Here is a 20,275-nt window from a genome sequence, read left to right on the forward strand (position 1 = left end):
CGGAATGTTGTTCATTGACAGCATTTAACACTATCATTCCTACAGTCCTGATCAAAAAGATACAGAACCTGGACCTCTGGACCTCCATCTGTAACAGGATCCTTGACTTCTTAACTGGAAGACCACAATCTGTGGGATTGGTAGGAACATCTCCACCTTGCTGACGATCAACATAGCCACATGTCAGGGATGGGGGTGTGTGCTTAGCCAGCTGCTCTACTCTCTCTACACCCATGACTGTCTGGATAGGCATAGTCAAATGCTGATGATACAACCATTGTTGGCAGAATTCAGATGGTGATGAGAGGGCGTACAGGAGTGAGATATACCAGCTGGTTGAGTGGTGTTGCAGCCACAACCTTGCACTCAATGTGAGTAAGACCAAAGAGCTGATTGTGGACTCCAGAAAGGGTAAGATGAGGGAAAACAAACTGAGTGAAAATGTGTGGGTAAAATTTACATCAGAGAAGATAAAGTGCCATTCATATATTCCTAAGCAGAAGAGAAAGCTGTTCCCATATTCAATCAGCACATCACTGGAGGTTAAGGGGGTGTTTGAATGTGAAATAAGTATTGGGCACAGAACAGATCAGGCAGAGTTCATTGTGGTAAAAGGCAAAGGTGAACCACTCCTATGTAGAGAAACAATGACAAAACTGAACGTGTTAAAGATTGGAGAAAATGTGTCAGTAATGACAGATGTTAAACAGTCACTTAAGCTGCAGTATCCAAAAGTTTTGAAGGGGTGGGAAAGCTGAACCCTAAACAGATCAGCCTGTACATTGATCCGAGGGTAAAGCTTGTGGCCCAGCCACTCAGACACATACCTTAAAGCTTAAGCGAGGCTATTAAGAAAAAAAATTAAACAGTTAATCAAAACGGACATTATTGAGAAAGTTAAAGGCCCAACGCCAACGAACATACCTGGACACGAGAAGGGCAAGAGAAGCAATTGTGAGGGAAAGATATCCCATTCGAACTGCAGATGAGATACTACAGGGTATGAATGGAGCTGCAGTGTTTGGAAAACTAGGCTTGAAATGGGGCTATCATCAGCTAGAACTAACTACAGAATCTAGAGAGAAAACCACATTTGCTGTGCATAATGGCGTGTATAGGTACAAGGGAGTGATATTTGGTGTGTCATCAGCCAATGAGCTGTACCAGCATGAAATAGCAAATGCTTTAGCTGGAATTGAAGGAGTTGAGAACTTCTCAGATGATGTGATTGTACATGTGCCAAACCAAAAACCACATGTCTCTTTAAGAGTGTGAACTGACACTGAACCTGGAGAAATGTCAGTTCAACATGGACAAACCGGTTTTCATCGGAACTCTCTTGTCACAGAAAGTCATCGGACCAACTGAGGAGAGAGTGCGGGCAGAAATGGAGGCTTGTAAACCACAAAACACCACAGAAGTGAGGAGTTTCCTAGGTCTTGTTGGCTACAGCAGCAGATTCATACCACAGTCTGTAACTTCATCAAAACCACTGAGATGATTGAACAGGAAGGACATGCTGTTCAAGTTTGGAGACCAGAAATAAGCATTCAAAGCCCTGAAACTGGAGCTAGCTGGGTACATTGGCCTATTTTGATAAGGATGTGTGAACTAAGTAACAGCAGATGCCAGCCCAGTCAGACTGTGGTCAGAACTCATATAGAAACAAAATGAAGAAATGGTACCTGTCTGCTATGTGAGCCATAATCTCAGAGTGAACAAAAATACTCAAGCAGAGTGAGAAGCATTAGCACTCATATGGGCCTGTGAAAGACTTCATCCTTATTTGTATGGGAGAAAATTTGACCTGGTCTCAGATCACAAACCTTAGGAGATGATTTACAGCCCAAGATCTAAACCATGAGCATGCACAGAGTGGTGGGTCTTGAGGTTGCAAACGTTTGACTACAGAGTCATACACATGCCAGGAGAACAGAACATTGCAGGCCCACAGTCGAGGCCACTGGGAGAGAATGCTCAAAAACAGAGACACAGGCATGGTTCAGAGGAACATGCCAGGGTCATAGCTGTGAGTGCAACACCTAGACAACACGGGAAGTAGAGACAGCCTCAGCCACAGATCCAGAGCTGCAGGAAATACGAAAGGCCATTATGAATAGACACTTGGAGACCTGTAAGGCAGATGCACCCATTGTAAATGCGCTGTGTGTAACGGGTCACCTTACCCTCAGAGAGACACGGATTGTGTTACCTTGCACACACAGGCACTCGCCTGAGTTTATGAAGGACACTTGGGAATAGTTTGTACAAAACAGCATCTCAAAACCAAGATTTGGTGGCCTGGTATGGATAAAGCAACTCAGAAATACTGCAAAACTTGTACGGCTGTCTAACTATCTAGACCCAACCCTCCAGAACCACTAAAACTGACACTGTTAACAGATTTTCCTTGAAGTTTAACCACTTCGTATTGAAGTAAAATTTTAAATTGTGGGTTTTGAAACAATGAAAATTGTGGTAAGTTGAAAATTAAGTTTTCAGTTCAAGAGTTAACATTAAGTTGAAACAGAAAATGTTATAGTCATACCTGTCAGAGAATATGTGTTGAATTGAAATGGTTAAATCTGTGACTTGGATGTGTTCTAAACCATTGAAGTTCACTTCTCAGGAAAGAAGGGATGTCATGTATTGAAATGGTCAGGTAATTTGACACTCGTCACGTACGGTGATGATGTCATTGGTCTCGGACAGAGCAACATGTGATGTGAGGGAGCATGGAAGCGGGAATGAGAAATAAAGACACGTTCAGAACATGAAGCGTCGAGACATGATATATGTACTATCTAATTAAGTAATTAGGCTGCAAATACACAACACAAAGTATCCAAGACATCTTCAAGGGCAGTGCCTCAGGAAGGCGGGTTCCGTCATTAAGGACCCCCACCACTCAGGACATGCCCGCTTCACATTGTTACATCAGGAAGCCTGAGGGCACACACTCAACAATTCAGAAACAGCTGCATCTCCTCTGCCATCTGATTTTTAACTGGACATTGACAGGGAATATATATACACACTTACTGTAATTCAGTTTGTATTGTACTGCCGTCGCAAAGTTAACAAATTTCACGACATATGCTAGTTATATTAAATCTGACTCTGATTCTGATTCTGACATAAGACTGTAAGACCTAGGAGCTGAATTAGACTATTCAGCCCATCGAGTTTGCTCTCCCATTCCTTCATGACTGATTTATTGTCCCTCAACTCCATTCTCAAGTTTCCATTCTCCCTGTAGCCTTTGACACCGTTACTAATTAAGAAGCTATCAACCTCTGCTTTAAATATACACAATGACTTGGTCTCTACAGCTGCCTGTGGAAAAGAATTCCACAGATTCACCACTCTCTGGCTAAAGAAATTCCTCCACATCTCTGTTCTAAAGGGACACCCTTCTATTCTTAGGCTGTGCACTTTGCTTCAAGAATTCCCTGACTATAGGAAATATCCTCTCCACATCCACTCTGCCTAGGCCTTTCAATATTTGATAGGTTTCAATGAGATCCCCACTCATTCTTCTAAATTCCTATCAGTAAACATGCAAAGCCATCAAATGCTCCTCATGTTAACCCTTTCGTTCCCAGGATCATTCTCACGAACCTCCTCTGGACCCTCTCCAATGTCAGCACATCCTTTCTTAGATAAGGGGACCAAAACATGCTCATAATACTCCGAGTGTGGTCTGACCAATGCCTCATTAAGCCCTGACATTACCTGCTTGTGTTTATAATCTAGTTCACTCAAAATGAATGCTAACGTTCCATTTTCCTTCTGCACCACTGACTCAAACTGCAAATGAAACTTTAGAGAATCCTGCACGAGGACTCCCTAGTTGTTTTGCACCTTCAATTTCTGAATTTTCCGCCCATTTATAAAGTAGTCTACACCTTTATTCCTTCTACCAAAGTGCATCAGCATACCCTTCCCTATATCATATCCCATCTCTCAGTTATCAAAATGAAATACTGTTGCAGAAATGAGTGTTACAACGCAGGATCAGATTAAATTTAGCTCAGTGCAAACTATTTCACAATTTTAAATATACACTCCCTTCACTGATAGTATAAATGTAACCTTTGATTACTTTTTTCAAACAAACTGAGAAATATAATCAAGAATAGCCTGCAGGGCTTTATTAAGGGGAAGTCTGACTAATGGTTGAATTATTTTGAGCAGGGAGCATGATTAATACGGTACACTTAGATTTTAATAAAACATTTAACTACATCCTACATGGCAGATTGATAAAAAAAAATAGTTAATAATTTAGACTCTTCACAATGAAGAAATTTGTATTTGAAATGAAAATTGTCGGCGTTGTTGATTGAGTGGGGAAAGAAATTATAAGCTGCAGAAAAATATCAATGTATTGGTCAAATTTCAAATGTGATGAACACGAAGTCCTATATTTAGACAGAAAAACAAGGCAAAGAGTTGCACAATTAACCATGGGTTAGTGAGAAGTATAAAAGGGCACAGAGTAACAAGTAGAAATGGTGGCATGTAGAATATTTACACACAGGAGATTTGTCCAAACTTTATAAAACACAAACAGGCCCACGGGTTCTGTACAGTATATAGTTCTGAATCTGACAATGCAGGAAGTAAGTGAATGCATCTAAAAGTATTCAAATTAGATCTGTAAGAATGTTGCTGGGACTGGGTAATTTTTGTTCGGTTGGGATTACTTTTTGGAACAAAATTTGAGTGGAGGTGTAATTAAAAACTAACATTATGGGGTCTACTTAGGAATGGACACTTTTCACTTATGGACAGAACAATGAATGAAGACATATATTTAAGATAATTAGTTGAAGAATTAGAGAATGTTTTGAGGAAAAACAATAAGGCACCCAGGAACTGTTAAGTATCTGAATCACCGTGCTTGCAAGGGTTGGGCAGACTGAAATTCTCCTCACAAAGTACCTGGAAGAACATTCAGAATACAAAATAAGTAGTAAGACCGCTCCTTGTTTCGGCTGCCATTTGATGAATAGGCCTCCTTCCATTCCATAAATTCCTATGGATCCCTTCTGAGTCTTTTATAACAGCAACAATGCAGTTCTTCTGTAAATGAATCATGTTTGATTTTCTGCCATACTCATCTGTCCAAAGGCATAGGCCAGTTTTCCAGACACAAAATTATTGCCCATTCCATTAAAAAAACTTGCTTTTGCCAACGCTCATTTGGTCAACTTCCTGGTCGACTGGGCACTTACCAAAATGTGCTGTCTCGCCCTCGTGTGGTACATTTAGGCACTGCAATAACTGTCAGCATTTGCACCAGAGTTAAACCAGTTTCAAGACAAAAGTATTCACTATCAATGTGTAGATCAAAAAGCAGCTTTGGAGAAGTTGTTGTAAAATGCAAAACTTCATAAGTTACTGATGATTTGTGGTACTCCATGGAGACATTTCACTATTAACCACCCAGAAAAGTTTCGAGAGCACAACTACTCTCAAAGACTACCAATCAAACTCTGGCCCAGAAAGAGACTAGTTAAACACATGGAATCTCATTCCATCAAGTGATAACTTATTTTCTGAATTTTAGTGTTGATAAAGAAATCCACTGTCTGGCCTTGGTTGAATATAGTTCACGATGGATTCTGCAAAGTTTCATTTGTTATGGATAGAGCTGGATCTGGCTGGCATTTGACTTGAAGGAGAAAATTTCAATATTCCAGTTATAGTGTAGGAAGTTGGGGAAGTAAGAAGGCCAAGTGTTTATCTATTTTAATTCATTTTTGGGATCAGAATGTTGCCAGAAAAACCAGCATTTAGTACCCACCACCAATTGCTCTTGAGAAGGTGGTAGTCAGACAGCTTCTTGAACTGTTGCAATGCAACTGATAAAGGTATGCCCATCTGTGCTGATGGAGAGAAGGTCTCAGGATTCGGACCCATCAATGATAAGTGATTATATTTCCAAGTTGGCATGGTGCATGACGTGGTGGGAAACGACAGGTGCACCCACTGCCTTATCGTGCTTGGTGGCCGAGGTTCTGGGAATGGCATGTGCTGATGGAGGAGGAGCTTGTGCAAGTAACATCAGTCCACTTTGTACTAAAGTGGCGCACAGCGCAGCCGCAATGTATTGACGATGGGAGAATTGAATGTTCAAGGCGATGGACAAGGTGCTTTGTTTTGGAAGCTATTGGTGCTGCACTCATCCAGGCAAATTAAGGGTATTCCAACACTAAACCATAATGCAGCTTTAGAGGGCAATGAAGGTTTGAAGGGGATGTGGGAATGGGAAGGAATATTTCAGAGAGACTTCAGTTACTATCTTCCTACTGGCTGCTAGCCTGCGATGAGTATTACAAACATGGCCAGTGCTGTGCCCTTCATGAGGGGCAGTGCATGCACATATACTCCTTCCTGTTCATTTAACTCCTGTCTCTGGCTGTATGTCACCTGCCCTGCAATAGAGAGGGATATAGACCACTGAGGCTACAGCCATCTGCTTGGATGAAGTGGCCTGTCAGGATTGCATGTGAGGCTTTTTGTGCCAGAGATTGGTGGGATTCCTGCAGTCACGCTAACTGTGTGAACATGGGATTATTAAATATTAGTCCTTGACAGGGTTAGTATAGAAGTCACAGAGCACCACAATACAGAAGGCCATCCAGTCCATGCCAAACTGTTATGCTGTCTAATGCAATCAACCTCCAACCAGACCATAGCCCTCCATACCCCTCCCATCCACATACCTATCCAACTTTCTCTTAAATGTTGAAATTGAACTCGCACTCACTAGTTCTGCTGGCATCTCAGTCCACATTGTCATCTACATCTGAGTGAAGGATGTCCCCCTCATGTTCTCCTTAATCATTTCACCTTTCACCCTTAACCCACGACCTCTGGCTGTAGTCTCACCCAACCTCAGTAGAAAGAAGCCTGCTGTCATCTACCCTATTATAATATGTATAGCTCTAGCAAATCTCCTTTCATTCTTCTATGCTTCAAGGAATAGAATCCTAACCTATTTGATGTTTCCCTATAATCTGCAGTCCCCAAGTCCTGGCAACATCTCTGTAAACTTTCTCTAACTCTTTCAATCTTGTTGATATCTTTCCAGTAGGCAAGTACCAGAACTGCACACAATTCTCCAAATTAGGCTTTACCAATGTCTTATACAACTTTAGCATAACATCCCAACTCCTGTACTCAGTACTCTGGTTTTTGAAGGCCAATATGCCAAAAAGCTTTCTTTACAACCTTATCTATCTCTGATGCCACTTTCAGGGAATTATGGATCTGTATTCCTACATCTCTCTTTTCTACCATAGTTCTCAATTCCCTCCTGCTCACCATGCAAGTTCCACTCTGGTTTGTTTTGCCAAAGTGTACTTGTCAGCAGTAAATTTCATTAGCCATTTTTCCATCTGGTCTAGAACCTGCTGCAAACTTTGATAACTTCCAAACTTGCTGATCCAGTTACCAGATAGTCCAAGCAGATGTAACAGGATTTGAAGGTTAAAGCTGACAGTGGGAATTAATACCAATCAAATATTATAGTAATTGTGTCCTCTTGCAGCATTGTGTTGATCAGGAACCGTGATCTAGGACTGCTACTCTAATTATCTTCATGCAGATTTCCATATGTGGAGTCCCACAGTTGGCTGCTTTTTTAAATGGACATATCAGATTTTGTGTAAAGTTAAATTCTTTAAAAAAGAGTAGTGTTTATATGGAATGAGCTCCCATTTCCTTTGGCAGATTATTCCACATAACCACCATCCTTTGCATGAAAAAGTTGCCCCTAATGTTCCTTTTAAATCTTCCACCTTTCTTATTTTCTTATCCCACCTCAGAATTCTCATAATTCAAAAGTCAATCATTTCAAGTTGTCACTCATCCAGGAACCGAGTGAGTGGAATAGGGAGTTCGAACTTATAAAATATATGTTCATGTGTATCTCACAGGATGGCCATACTTAGACGAACTCATCTTTTCAATACCATTTCTCCTGGTCAACTCACCTGGCTAGAGAGCTGGCTCAGCTGTGCTCTCATAAACTGTCAATCATCTGACTTTCCTCCACCAAGCTTCTTTCTTCTCCTGTCCCCGACATCATTCCTCCCCCCTCTCTCTCTAGCTAGAATAGTGTCCTTTCAGATTCCATTGAGATTCTTGACATCCTGTTTCTGGCCACAGATCAAATCCCACTGTTAAAACAGAAGCAAACTGCAGTCCAGATGAAGGAACTTCACCTAAAACATCAACTATGCATTTCCTACCAAAGATTCACCTGACCTTCTGAATTCCTGCAGCATCTTGTTTTTCTTTGTGATCCAGATTCCAGAGCCTGCGGTCATTTTGCTGCTCCACTGTGATTTCTGCTTTCCTGTTCTCTGACCAGGTTCTCACCCAGACTTGCTTCCACACCCTCGTGTCCTTCCTCAGTACTCGCCTTTGCCACCATCTTGTCCTGCATGGTTTTCGGCTCTGTTTCCAGCACCGCCCCCCCCACCCCACCATTTGGATCGCAGCCAGGATCTCACAGATTTACACTCTATTCATGTTTTGCCCCTTTCTGCCTTGCATTTTGAAGTAGTCCAGATGAAGGATCTTGACCCGAAACATTCATTATCCATCTCTCTCCACCAATGTGCCTGGAGTTCCACCTGCATTTTGTATTTTGTTTCTGATAATAAATGCCTACACTGTCCCATCCACTTCCTCTCTATCCATTCTGTTTGAGTCCAATCTGATGTACAGCTGGTGCAGGTTATCACAATTATGAACTGTGCTCAAGGAACGTTACTCATCTGCTTTGTCATGATAAGCCTCGAACTGCCTGAACGTACCATCAATCACATGAGCATGTGATCATCAATATGAACCTGTAGCTCGATGCAGATACTTACACTGATTTGTAGTCATACTTGTGAGTAACTGCGTAAAATGCTAAGAGTAATTGGGCACGAGAATTTTCACAGAGAACCTCAATGGGTGTATAAATGCATAGGCATGGTATCATATTTACTTGTTGTACCTGTATACGATGGCTGCTCCTTGGCAACTCTGGCTGACAGCTAATTAAAATGGTTAACATGATCCTTGTAATGTTGATATGCTTTACCCATTTCAGCCATATATTGCTGCAACTTCTGATTTAATACAGAATTACATGTAGCTTGGTTTCCAAAGTAACTTCGGCTTCTTCAGTCTGAAGCACATACCAGAAACGTAAGGGGAATATTCTAGACTACTAAAACAGCAAATTCTTGGTACAAGTAGATTATGCTGCATTAAAATTCAGGTTTAATTCTTTTCCCATTAGTTTAATGCTATTTGTGAGAACATAAAAATGTTCCCAGAATTCTGTCAAACTCACTGCATTGTGTAGTTGATAAATAATGTTATTCTACTGAACAATTTGAAATTTCTTATTCCCTTGTGATACAGAAATAAGCCATTGGTCCATTGTGTCCAGCTAATGGAAAAGATCAAGCCCATCGGAACATAAATTCTCTCACAGTAATCCCTTCTCCCTGCATTGCCATTAACTCTTCTCAGCTTCTATCATTTAGCCGTACCCTAGGGGCAATTTAGTGTAAGCATTGAACCTAACAACCTGCGCACCTTTGGGATGCGGGAGGAAACTGGAACACCTGGAGGAAGCCCAGATGGTTACAGGGAGAAACTGCAAACTCAACATCAGCTGCACCCAAGGAGAGGATTGAACCAGGGTCACTGGAGCAGTGAGACAGCCAGTCTTCTACCTGCACCATCTCACTGCCCTTGGACTTTGAAGTTTCAGTTTTCATTTTTGCTTCAGTTCATTTTTATTCATATTTGGGAATATCAGTTAACTCCAGGTATCAAAAACTTCATTTAAGAGGCACATCAGTTTTTGGTCTCAGTCTTCAAGTCTTCATTTCTCAAGCACAATGCATTGAGAAATCTTCTATAATATGCCATGTTGCTCGATAGTGCAAACTTTCTATGTAAGTATTCCTCACATTCTTATTCTTGCCCTTGTGGAATATGAACATAATTCTTCCAACTGCATTGCTGAATGTCTTATTGCTTTGACCAAGTGCAATGTTATTTTAGCAAAAATACTTACCATCCTTACAAAGCACTGCAAATCATTTCTAAAGAATCTGGTGTGTGTGCATCAATTCTCTTGGTTCTTGGTTCTGGTGGCTTCTTTTTTTTTTGTTATTTTGGGTGAATTTGTTTCGAGGTAGCCTGCAGATAATGAACATTGAGCTGAACTGAAATATTCCTGGACACTTTTGATTTTGTTTTGTTATATTCTGTGTTTCTCAGTCTTCTTTTTGTTGCTACTTGCATGTTTTTTGCGTGTGCGGGGGTTTGATGCTTTTTTCTTTGTACGGGTTGCATGGCTTTCTTTGTTTTCTAGCTGTCTGTGGGGAAGACAAATCCCAGTGTTGTATACTGCATACATACTTTGATAATAAATACACTTTGAATCTTTGAAATAGCTCACCAAGAATTTGATGTGACCTCTGAATACTCTATTCCCTATCAAGATGACGGGGACTTCTCTGCCTCATACTACCTATGCAGTTTGGATTCAGCATCTTTTAGTGACATCTACACTGTTCCAAAGGTTGAGATTTAATATCAAGCATGATATACTGTGTGTGAATGCTCTGAAATCTGATTGCTGGTTTCACACAGAAATGACACTGTACAATGTTTACAGAATGGATTAGGCCTTCCCATCATTATTTCCTTGAAAACATTTCTTTTCTTTTACATAATTGTATGTACATACCTTAACTGGCCCTATTTCCACATCAGCATTCTTTCACCAGCATCAGACCATTGAGCAATGGATGACTCAAGAGTGTAAGTACTATTTTGAAAGTCACTTTCAACACTGAAAACAAAAGGTATGTTCAGCATAGTTGACATTTATTGCCCTCACAGATTTTCACTGGGGAAAAAAAAACAAACTTGACTTTAAAAATCAGGGAGTATTTTTTAACAGTTAAAACTTAATAATTCAATGCTTTCTATACTCCTCACATTTTCCTCAGCTCTATCAAAATTCTACTCCTAACCTATACAGTAGGGTCAATTTTCAGTGACCAATTAACATGTCTTTGGGATGTGCGAGAGGACTGAAGCACCTGGTGGAAACTTATGTGGTCACAGGGAGAGAATGCAAACTCCACAGAGACGGTGCCAGAGGTTTAGATTGTTCTGTTTTATTCTGCCACTCACCCATAGAAGCCTGACATGTTTAAGCAATACAATGATGTATCGTTCCATTGCCAAGAGTCCAAATCCAGAATCTTGTGAAACAAATCACAACTGAGGGGTGATCAAAGTGTAAGCTGCTGATTTCTCAGAATTTCCACAATTAATCACCAAATTAAAGTTGATTTCTCCACATCATTTCTCTTATAAATACATGTAAATAAAGAGAAGTTGCATTTAACTGAAGCAGACATGAATACAAATAGCATATTATAACATGAAATGCAAACACAGTTTCCTCTGCCAATATCCTCCACCTGACTTTCTGATCATTTTCTGCTAAAACAAGTTTTTAATATGCACAGTATTTTGTCCTGGAAGGATGCTTATAAATTTGACTGAGGCGTATTCAGGTTAGAAAGAAATGAATATATTGGAGGTGAAGGACAAAGTTGAACAAGTATAAGGCAAGTAGAGACAAAATAATCACCAATAGAAATTGAGAGCCATTTATATTGATGTTTTCTCAGAGGTGCTGCTTGTCCATCTCTTTTCTGAAATGTGGCAATCACATTGTTCGATTAAGCGTTGACACATTTGATTACCATTTATTCTCCCCTGGCCTGGTGCTGCACATACAATTTTTGCAGAGGATCCTCTGTCTCGGTAGCTCAGGACTGTGCAGATAGCATAGCTGGCAGGAAAAGCCTGCACTGGGTTCTGTTTCCTGGCACAGAACCTGATTGCTTGAAAACACCAGGCTTATAGGCACAGCCAAGGGCCTGACTAATTCAACTGTAGGTAGTGTCCGAGGTCAACTCTTGATAACTTGTATTTCTAACCTGGGCATTGCTTGCTTTATGATACTGTAGATAAATATGTAGTTATGTATTTTATTGTTTCATCATGAGCATTTATTATTATTATTATTTTTTTTTATTGAGCTCAAACAAACACAGAAACACTAAACATATGCTATCAAAGCCAGGGAATCACACATAAGCAGCAACAAATATATAACTATTAACTTTAAAGATAGAAATAAACAAGAAAATCCACTCTCAATACTGTTGGACAGAAGGAACTATATCTACAAGGAGTCACAAAACAGAACCATTTACAGAGATAACCTGAAACGTTGACAGATTTGAACAGTCTTTACTGCTTTCAGGTTATGGGAAGTTTTCAGAGTATTAACGTACAGTTTGAAGTCTGACGTAAAAAATATAAATGAAGGTTTCTTATTGCTGTATTTGCATTTATGGATATAAAATTTGCTGTAAATTAACAAAAGATTCATGATAAAGAAATGATCCATATAAGACTTGGTATTATTAGTAAACCCAAATAAGACATTTTCAAAACAAAAAGTAAAATTCACATTAATATATTGATCTATAAATAGACAAACATCAACCTAAAATGTTATAACATATTCACAATCCCAAAACAGATGAAATAAATCCTCTGGATATAAACCACAAGATGAACAGTTAGTTTCAATATCAGCATTAAACCTTGTCAAATAAACATTGGTTGGACAATATCTATGTATAATTTTAAATGAAATTTCTTTAATTTTATTCCTCAATAAAGATTTATTAAATAAGCCCCAAATACTCCTCCACCTCAGATTCCTCAAGAGACTATTCCAAAAACTAACAGCCATAGGAATAGAAGTAATCATAAGCATTGTTACTTCCTTATCTTTGTTACTTTGCCATGGTTTCAGCTGTTGATCTGTTCGGACCATAAAGCTATAAGAGCAGAATTAGGCCACACGGCCCATCGGGTCTGCTCCACCGTTCCATCATGGCTGGCTTATTATTCCTTTTCATTGCCCATTCTTCAGCCTTCTTCCCGTACCTTGACAACCTGTGCAGTTGACCAATGCCTCATTAAAAGCTTCAACAGCACATTTTTTCTCTTATATTCTAGTCCTCTTGAAATGAATGCTAACATTGCATTTGCCTTTCTTACCACCAACTTAACCTGCAAGTTAACTTTTAGGGAAGTCTGCACAGGGATTCTCAAGTCCTTCTGTATCTCACATCTTTAAATTTCCTCCCCATTAAGAAAATAGTCTAATCCTTTATTCCTTCTACTAAGGTGCATGATCATACATTTCCCTATATTCCATCTGCCACTTCTTTGCCCATTCTCCCAACCTGTCTAAGTCCTTCTGCAGAGTCCTGCTTCCTGAACACTAACTGACCCCTATGGCCTGCCCCTCCACTTGTCTTAGTTTCGCTGCAGAGTCGGCCACAAAGCCATCAACGCCATCAAATCATCCTACAAATAATTGACATCTAACATGACTAGTACATTGCTAGTCACCGGCAGCCAAGTAGAAAAGGATCCCTTTATTTTCACTCTTTGCTTCCTGCCAGTCAGCCAAACTAAGATCCATGCTTGTATCTTTCCTCTAATACCAGGGACTCTTATCTTCTTAAGCAGCCTCGTGTGCAGAATGCTGACAAGAGCCTTGGGAAAATCCAAGTAAACAACATCCACTGACTCTCCTTTGTCTATCCTGCCTGTTATTTCATCAAAGATTTCCAAAAAATTTGTCAGGCATGATTTCCTCTTTAGAAAGCCTTGCTGACTTCGGCCTGTTTTATCATGTGTCTCCAAGTATGCCAAAGCAACATCCTTAATTATGGACTCCAACATCTTCTCAAACACTGAAATCAGGCTAACTGGCCTATAATTTCTGTTCTTTGCCTCCCACCCTTCTTACAGGACTGAAGGTGTTATACTTGGATGCACACAGTATACAGAATAAGGTAAATGAATTGCAGCACAGTTACAGATTGGCAACTATGATGCTGTGGGCATCACTGAATCATGGCTGAACAAAGGTTATAGTTGGGAGCATAACAACTGAGGATACATATTGTTATGAAAGGACAGGCAGGATGGCAGAGAGGGTGGTGTGGCTCTGTTGGTAAATAGCAAAATCAAATCTTTAGAAAGAGTTGACATAGGGTCATAAGGCATTGTATCATTGTGATTAAAGATAAGGAATTGCAAGGGTAAAAAGACCCTGATGGAAGATATAGACAGTAGTAAGGATGTGATCTACACATTACAATGGGAGATGGAAAATGCATGCCAGAAAGCCAATGTTACAATAGTCATGGGGGATTTCAATATGCAGGCAGATTGGGAAAATCAGGTTGGTGCTGCAACCCAAGAGGGAGAATCTCTTGAGTGCCTGCGAGATGGTTTTTTAGAGTAGCTTGTGGTTGAGTTCACTGGGGCACCAGTTATTCTCAATTGGGTGTTGTGCAATGAATGGAATTGATTAGAGGGCTTAAGGTAAAAGAACCCTTAGGAGCAAGTAATCATAATATGATCAAATTCACCCTGACATTTGAGAGGGAGAAACTAAAGCCAGATGCTTCAGTATTACAGTGGATTAAAGGGAATTACAGAGGCATGAGAGTGGAGTTGGCCAGAATTGATGGGAAAAGAACACTGGCAGGTATGATGGCAGAACAGCAATGTTCAGAATTTCTAGAAGCAAATGGAAGGCACAGGATATATACATCCCAAATGAAATATTCTAAAGGCAAGATGACCCAACCATGGCTAACAAGAGAAGTCAAAGCCAACATAAAAAGCAAAGAGAGGGCAAATAATGCTGCAAAAAAATTAGTGGGACATTAGAGGATTGGAAAGTTTTTAAAAGCCACCAGAAGGCATTAGGAAGGAAAAGATGGCATATGAAAGTAAGGTAACCAATAATATTAATGAAGGTACCAAATGATTCTTCAGATACATAAAGTGTAAAAGAGAGGTGAGAGTGGATATCGGACCACTGGAAAATGATGCTGGAGAGATAGTAATGGGTGACAAAGAAATGGTGGACAAACTGAGTAATTATTTTGCATCAGTCTTCAATGTGGAAGAAAATGGCAGTATAATAGAAGTTTGAGAGTATTGGGGACAGAAATGAGTGCAGTTGCTATTACTAGGAAGAAAGTTCTTGGGAAATTGAAAGGTCTGAAGGTAGATAAGTCACCTGACCCAGATGGTGTACACCTCAGAGTCCTGAAAGAGGTGGCTGAAGAGATTGTGGAGGCATTAGTAATGATCATTCAAGAATCACTAGGTTTTGGAGTCATTCCAGAAGAGTGGAAAGTTGCAAATGTCACTTCACTTTTCAAGAAGGAAGACAGGCAGAAGGAAGTAAATTATATGTCAGTTAGTCTGACCTCAGTGGTTGGGAAGGTGTTGGATTTGTTTGTTAAAGATGTGGTTTTTGGGAACCTGGAGACACATGATAAAATGGGCTGTAGTCAGTATGAATTCCTCAAGGGAAAATCTTGCTTGACAGGCAACTGTGATGTTAGCATTCATTTCAAGAGGACTAGAATATATAAGCAACCATGTAATGTTGAGGGTCTTTAAAGTGCTGGTGAGGCCTTACTTACAGTATTGTGAGCAGTTTTGGGTCCCTCATCTTAGAAAGGATGTGCTGACATTGGAAAGGTACAAAGGAGGTTTACAAAAATGATTCCAGAATTGAACAGCTTTTCACATGAAAAGCATTTGACGGCTCTGGGCATGTTTTCACTGGAATTCCAAAGAATGTGTAGTGACCTTATTGAAACCTTTCAAAAACCTCAATAGAGTGGATGTGGAGAGGATGTTTCCTATGGTGGGAGAATCTAGGACCAGAGGACAGAGCCTCAGAATAGAGTGGCGTCCTTTTAGAGCAGCTATGAGGAGGAATTTCTATAGCCAGAGAGTGGTGAATCTGTGTAACTCATTGCCATAGAAGTCAAGTCTTTATGTATATCTAAGGCAGAGATTGATGGATTCTTGATTGGTCAGGGCATGAAGGGATTTGGGTAGAAGTCAGGAGATTGGGACTGAGAGGGAAATGGATCAGCCATGATGAAAAGGCACAGCATACTCGATGTGCCAAATGGCCTAACTCTGCTACTATATTTTATGGTCTTATGGTTTTAAAGAGCAGAGTGCCCTTTGCAATTTTCCAGCCCTCTGGAATCCTTTCAGAATCTAGTGATTCTTGATAGATCACTACTAATGCCTTCACAATCTCTTCAGCTATCTTTCTCAGAACCCTGGGGCGTAGTCCATCTGGTCCAGGTAACTTATCTATCTTCAGACTGTTTAGCTTGCGAAGTACCTTCTCCTTAATAATAGCAAGTACACTCACTTCTGGCTCCAGACACACTCAAATTTCTGGCATACTGCTAGTGTCTTCCACAGTGAAGACTGATGCAAAATGTTTATTAAATTTGTCCAGCATAATTCTTCAGCAGTCAAATATCCATTCTTGCTTCTCTTTTACTCTTTACATATCTGAAAATATATTTTGTATTCTCTTTTATATTATTGGCTAGCTTACCTTCATATTTCATCTTTTCCCTACAAATGGTATTTGTAGTTGTCTTCTGTTGGCTTTTAAGAGCTTCCCAACCTTTTGACTTATCACTAATTTGTGCTATATTACATGTTCTCTCTTTTGTTTTTATGCTGTATTTGACTTTCCTTCTCAACCATGGTTGCCCCATCCTTCTTCATTTTTGGGATATATCTATACTGTGGCTTCTGAATTGCTCCAGAAGCTCCAGGCATTGCTGTTCTGCCATCATTCCTGTTATAGTCCCCTTCCAATCTTTGGCCAGCTTCTCTTTCATGCTTCTGTGATTCCCTTTACTCCACTGTAATACTGATATATCTGAGTTGATCTTCTCTCTTTCAAAGAGCAGGGTGAATTCTATCATATTATGATTACTGTCTCCTAAGGTTTCTTTACCTTAAGCTCCCTAATCAAATCTGGTTCATTACACAGCACCCAATCCAGAATTATCTTTCCCCTAGTGGACTCAACCACAAGATGTTCCAAACTGCCATCTTGGAGGTATCCTACAAATCCCCTCTCTTCAGATCCAGTACCAATCTTATTTTCACAATCTACCTGTATATTGAAATCCCTTTTCATAACATTGCTCTTATCATGCACCTTTTCTAGCTCTTGTAATTTGTATCCGACATACTGGCTATTGTTTGGTGCCCAGTATATAATTCCCATCAGGGTCTTTTTACCCTTGCAGTTTCTCAACTCTACCCACAGGGTTTCTACATCTTCCAATCCGATGTCACTTTTTTCTCAGGATTTGATTTCATATTTTACCAACAAAGCCATCACACTTTCTCTACCTACATGCCTGTCCTTTCAATACAAGGTGTATCCTTGGATGTTGAGCACCCAACTTTGATCATCTTCAGCCACATCTCAGTGATGCCCACAATGTCATATCTGCCAATCTCTAACTGTGCTATAAAATAATCTAACATTCTGTACACTACATGCATTCAAATATACCACCTTCAGCTCCCTTTTCAGTTTTGCTTTCATATTACATCTTAATTCATCGCACATGATTACAATTTTCTTTGCAGTCATAATGCATCAACTTGCATACCAACTGCTCATCCTCAGCCCTATCACTCTCTTTACTCTTTCCTGCTTAGACTCAGAGCCATCCACTGTGCCAGTGGCCTGGCAGCTGCTACTAACCCTGATAGGTCATTTCACAACCCCCCCCCCCCCCAGCAGTACACAAATGGGTATACTTGTTAAAGCTCTATCAAAAGTGCTCCTTTTCAACAAAGTCACAAATGAGAGATTTCATAGGTTTCTGCTTGCCTGTATTTTTGTTAGATAATCGTACTTAGCTTTGAAGAGAAGGAGGGCAAGGAATGATGCTATCTTCAAGGGAGGAGACTGGGAGAAGCTTGGGTAGGATATTGGGTTTGCAGGAAGATAAGTTCAATAGGGAGTGTATAGGAGGGAGCACTTGCCTGAGGGAGCACCATGGGCACACTAAATGGAGGGAGGGAGGGAGGGAGACAGTGCATAAGGGAAGGAGGAAGCATTTATGTTGAAGATCTGGGTGGGAGCAATTAAAATGGAGCACATGATCTTCCATTGGCTTCAGCTAAGAAAGAGAGAACATATGAAAGGGAGGGAGAAGATATATGAGTAAGGGAAGACAAGCTTGAGGATGTGTAGAGACCTTGATGTATGTTCAGTTTGTCTATTCTACAGAAATTCCATAGCATCATCTACATGAACATTGAACCAGGTGATGGAATTTCTGACCCTTATACCAAGCAATATTTTATTGGTTATTTCTATTGTGTTATGTTGTCAATGGGCTAATTTCTGCTTTTCAGCAACATGAATGATTCCACACACACTATAATTCTCTCCTACATGTTGCTATCTTGCAAGCATCAGAGATGAATTAAAGGACTGAAACCAGCATCCTTTTCCTTTGAAACAAAAGTCCTGAGCTGAGATGAAGAGTGATAAAGTTTGATAAAGTTCTTAATTTTGATCTTAAAAAATGAGTGAGTTAGTTTGATTTTGTTTTTCTTCCAGTTCAATTTTATTACATTCTTTAGTAAGAATATTTAAATGTATTTTGATCCATTTTTAAATGCTTCTCATCAAAGATGTTTAGAAACATTTAAAAGGGTCATCCACTACAGAGTCCAGTCAAAGAGCCATCAGGGCATTACAGATTATAGCAGTGATGATCTCTGAATGGAAATGAAAATGCACCTGTTGGGAAGTTGGAACAGGCACATCCACTTACAATTGACGTGGTCCTGCCTGATGTGCTTCTGGCATCAGATAGACCCCTCATGATGTCCAAACTGCTCGGGCAGATGCTGCACCACTTGAGGTCCAGTGTGGTCCACCTTGTAGGGGAGGCTACAATTATATGTTCCCTTCTTTTCTGGTGTAAGTGAAAGTATATAAGTGCAATCTGAAATCATTGTTAAATACTTAGAGTACAGCATTGAGAGCCTTGCGGCATTCATGTCTGTTTAAGGGAATTCTCTGCTCTAAGTGTCAGAAAGAACTGTGTCCTGTGTAAACAGTTTTCAATGTGTTCAGACTAACAGGGACTCCTTTTTTTCAGTATTTACCTGATGAGATTTTCATACCAGGGGGGCCAAAATGAATAAAAGGCAGATCAAGTGGACCAAGGATCCTCTGGGAGGTGGTAAACAACCTGCTTCCTTGGAATCTTTGAGAACTCTCTGTCCTATCTGGACCTCCTGGATGAACTAGGTCGCTGGCTTAGGTTTGCCAAAGCTGTCAAAAGTGAGGTGTATGAAATACTGTGGAAAGGCCTCTAACAGCTCTCTTTATATCTTTAATATCCTTGCTAGAGGATCTTTCCAAGTGGCTGTCACAGATCTTTGGTTTGCGCTACAATGTGCTACTCAGCACTGGATGAGAGCAATCAGTCATGAAGGACACATGATATATTCATCACAAAGTAGTCCAAACCCTTAGGTTTCTTAGCCTGAAGGAGACAGATTCTGGAGGAAAATTACTGTCAGCAATTCCTTTATTTCTTGGACCAAGTTGTTGTTCTATCACTGCAGCTGCAACTGGAGGCACTTTGGTACACTACTGATCTTCTGAAAGAAAGATCCCAGTGCATCAGACCAGAGGAACACCGTAGTACAAGCTCGGCAAGTGCAGAGAATACTCTGCTGTGTGCTGTACCTCCTTCAGCCTGATGATACAAAGGCAGCAGCCTGTGTCAGAGGAGGAGTTGTCCTGTAGCCTTAACAACACGAGACGTGGCGGGAGAGCAATGGGAGCAGGAGGGGGAATCCCAGCAGAGAGCATCCAGCCTCATATCTTAGAGTGTAGAAATCATCTCATATTCCAGCTTGCCTAACTCTCAGCAGAACCCCATCACCCTCATTTCTGCAGTGCAGTTAAAAGATTCCCTGATAGAAAAAGGCTCTTCATATGGAGCCTCTAAGATCATAGTCTGCAACACCCAAACTCGGAACCTTCTCACCAATGTGATCAACCAATATTCAGCTGAGGAAGCCTTGCTGGCACAATAACAAGTTAAAATCAAAGTCAAAGTAAATTTATTCTCATACATACTGTACATGCCACCATACAGTACCTTGAGACTTATTTTCCAACAGGCATTGACAGGAAATTAAAGAAAGACAGTAGAATTTATGGAAAATTACCAAACAAATAAAC

This window comes from Hypanus sabinus, chromosome 4 (genome assembly GCF_030144855.1).
Source record: "Hypanus sabinus isolate sHypSab1 chromosome 4, sHypSab1.hap1, whole genome shotgun sequence".
In the NCBI taxonomy this organism is placed as follows: domain Eukaryota; kingdom Metazoa; phylum Chordata; class Chondrichthyes; order Myliobatiformes; family Dasyatidae; genus Hypanus; species Hypanus sabinus.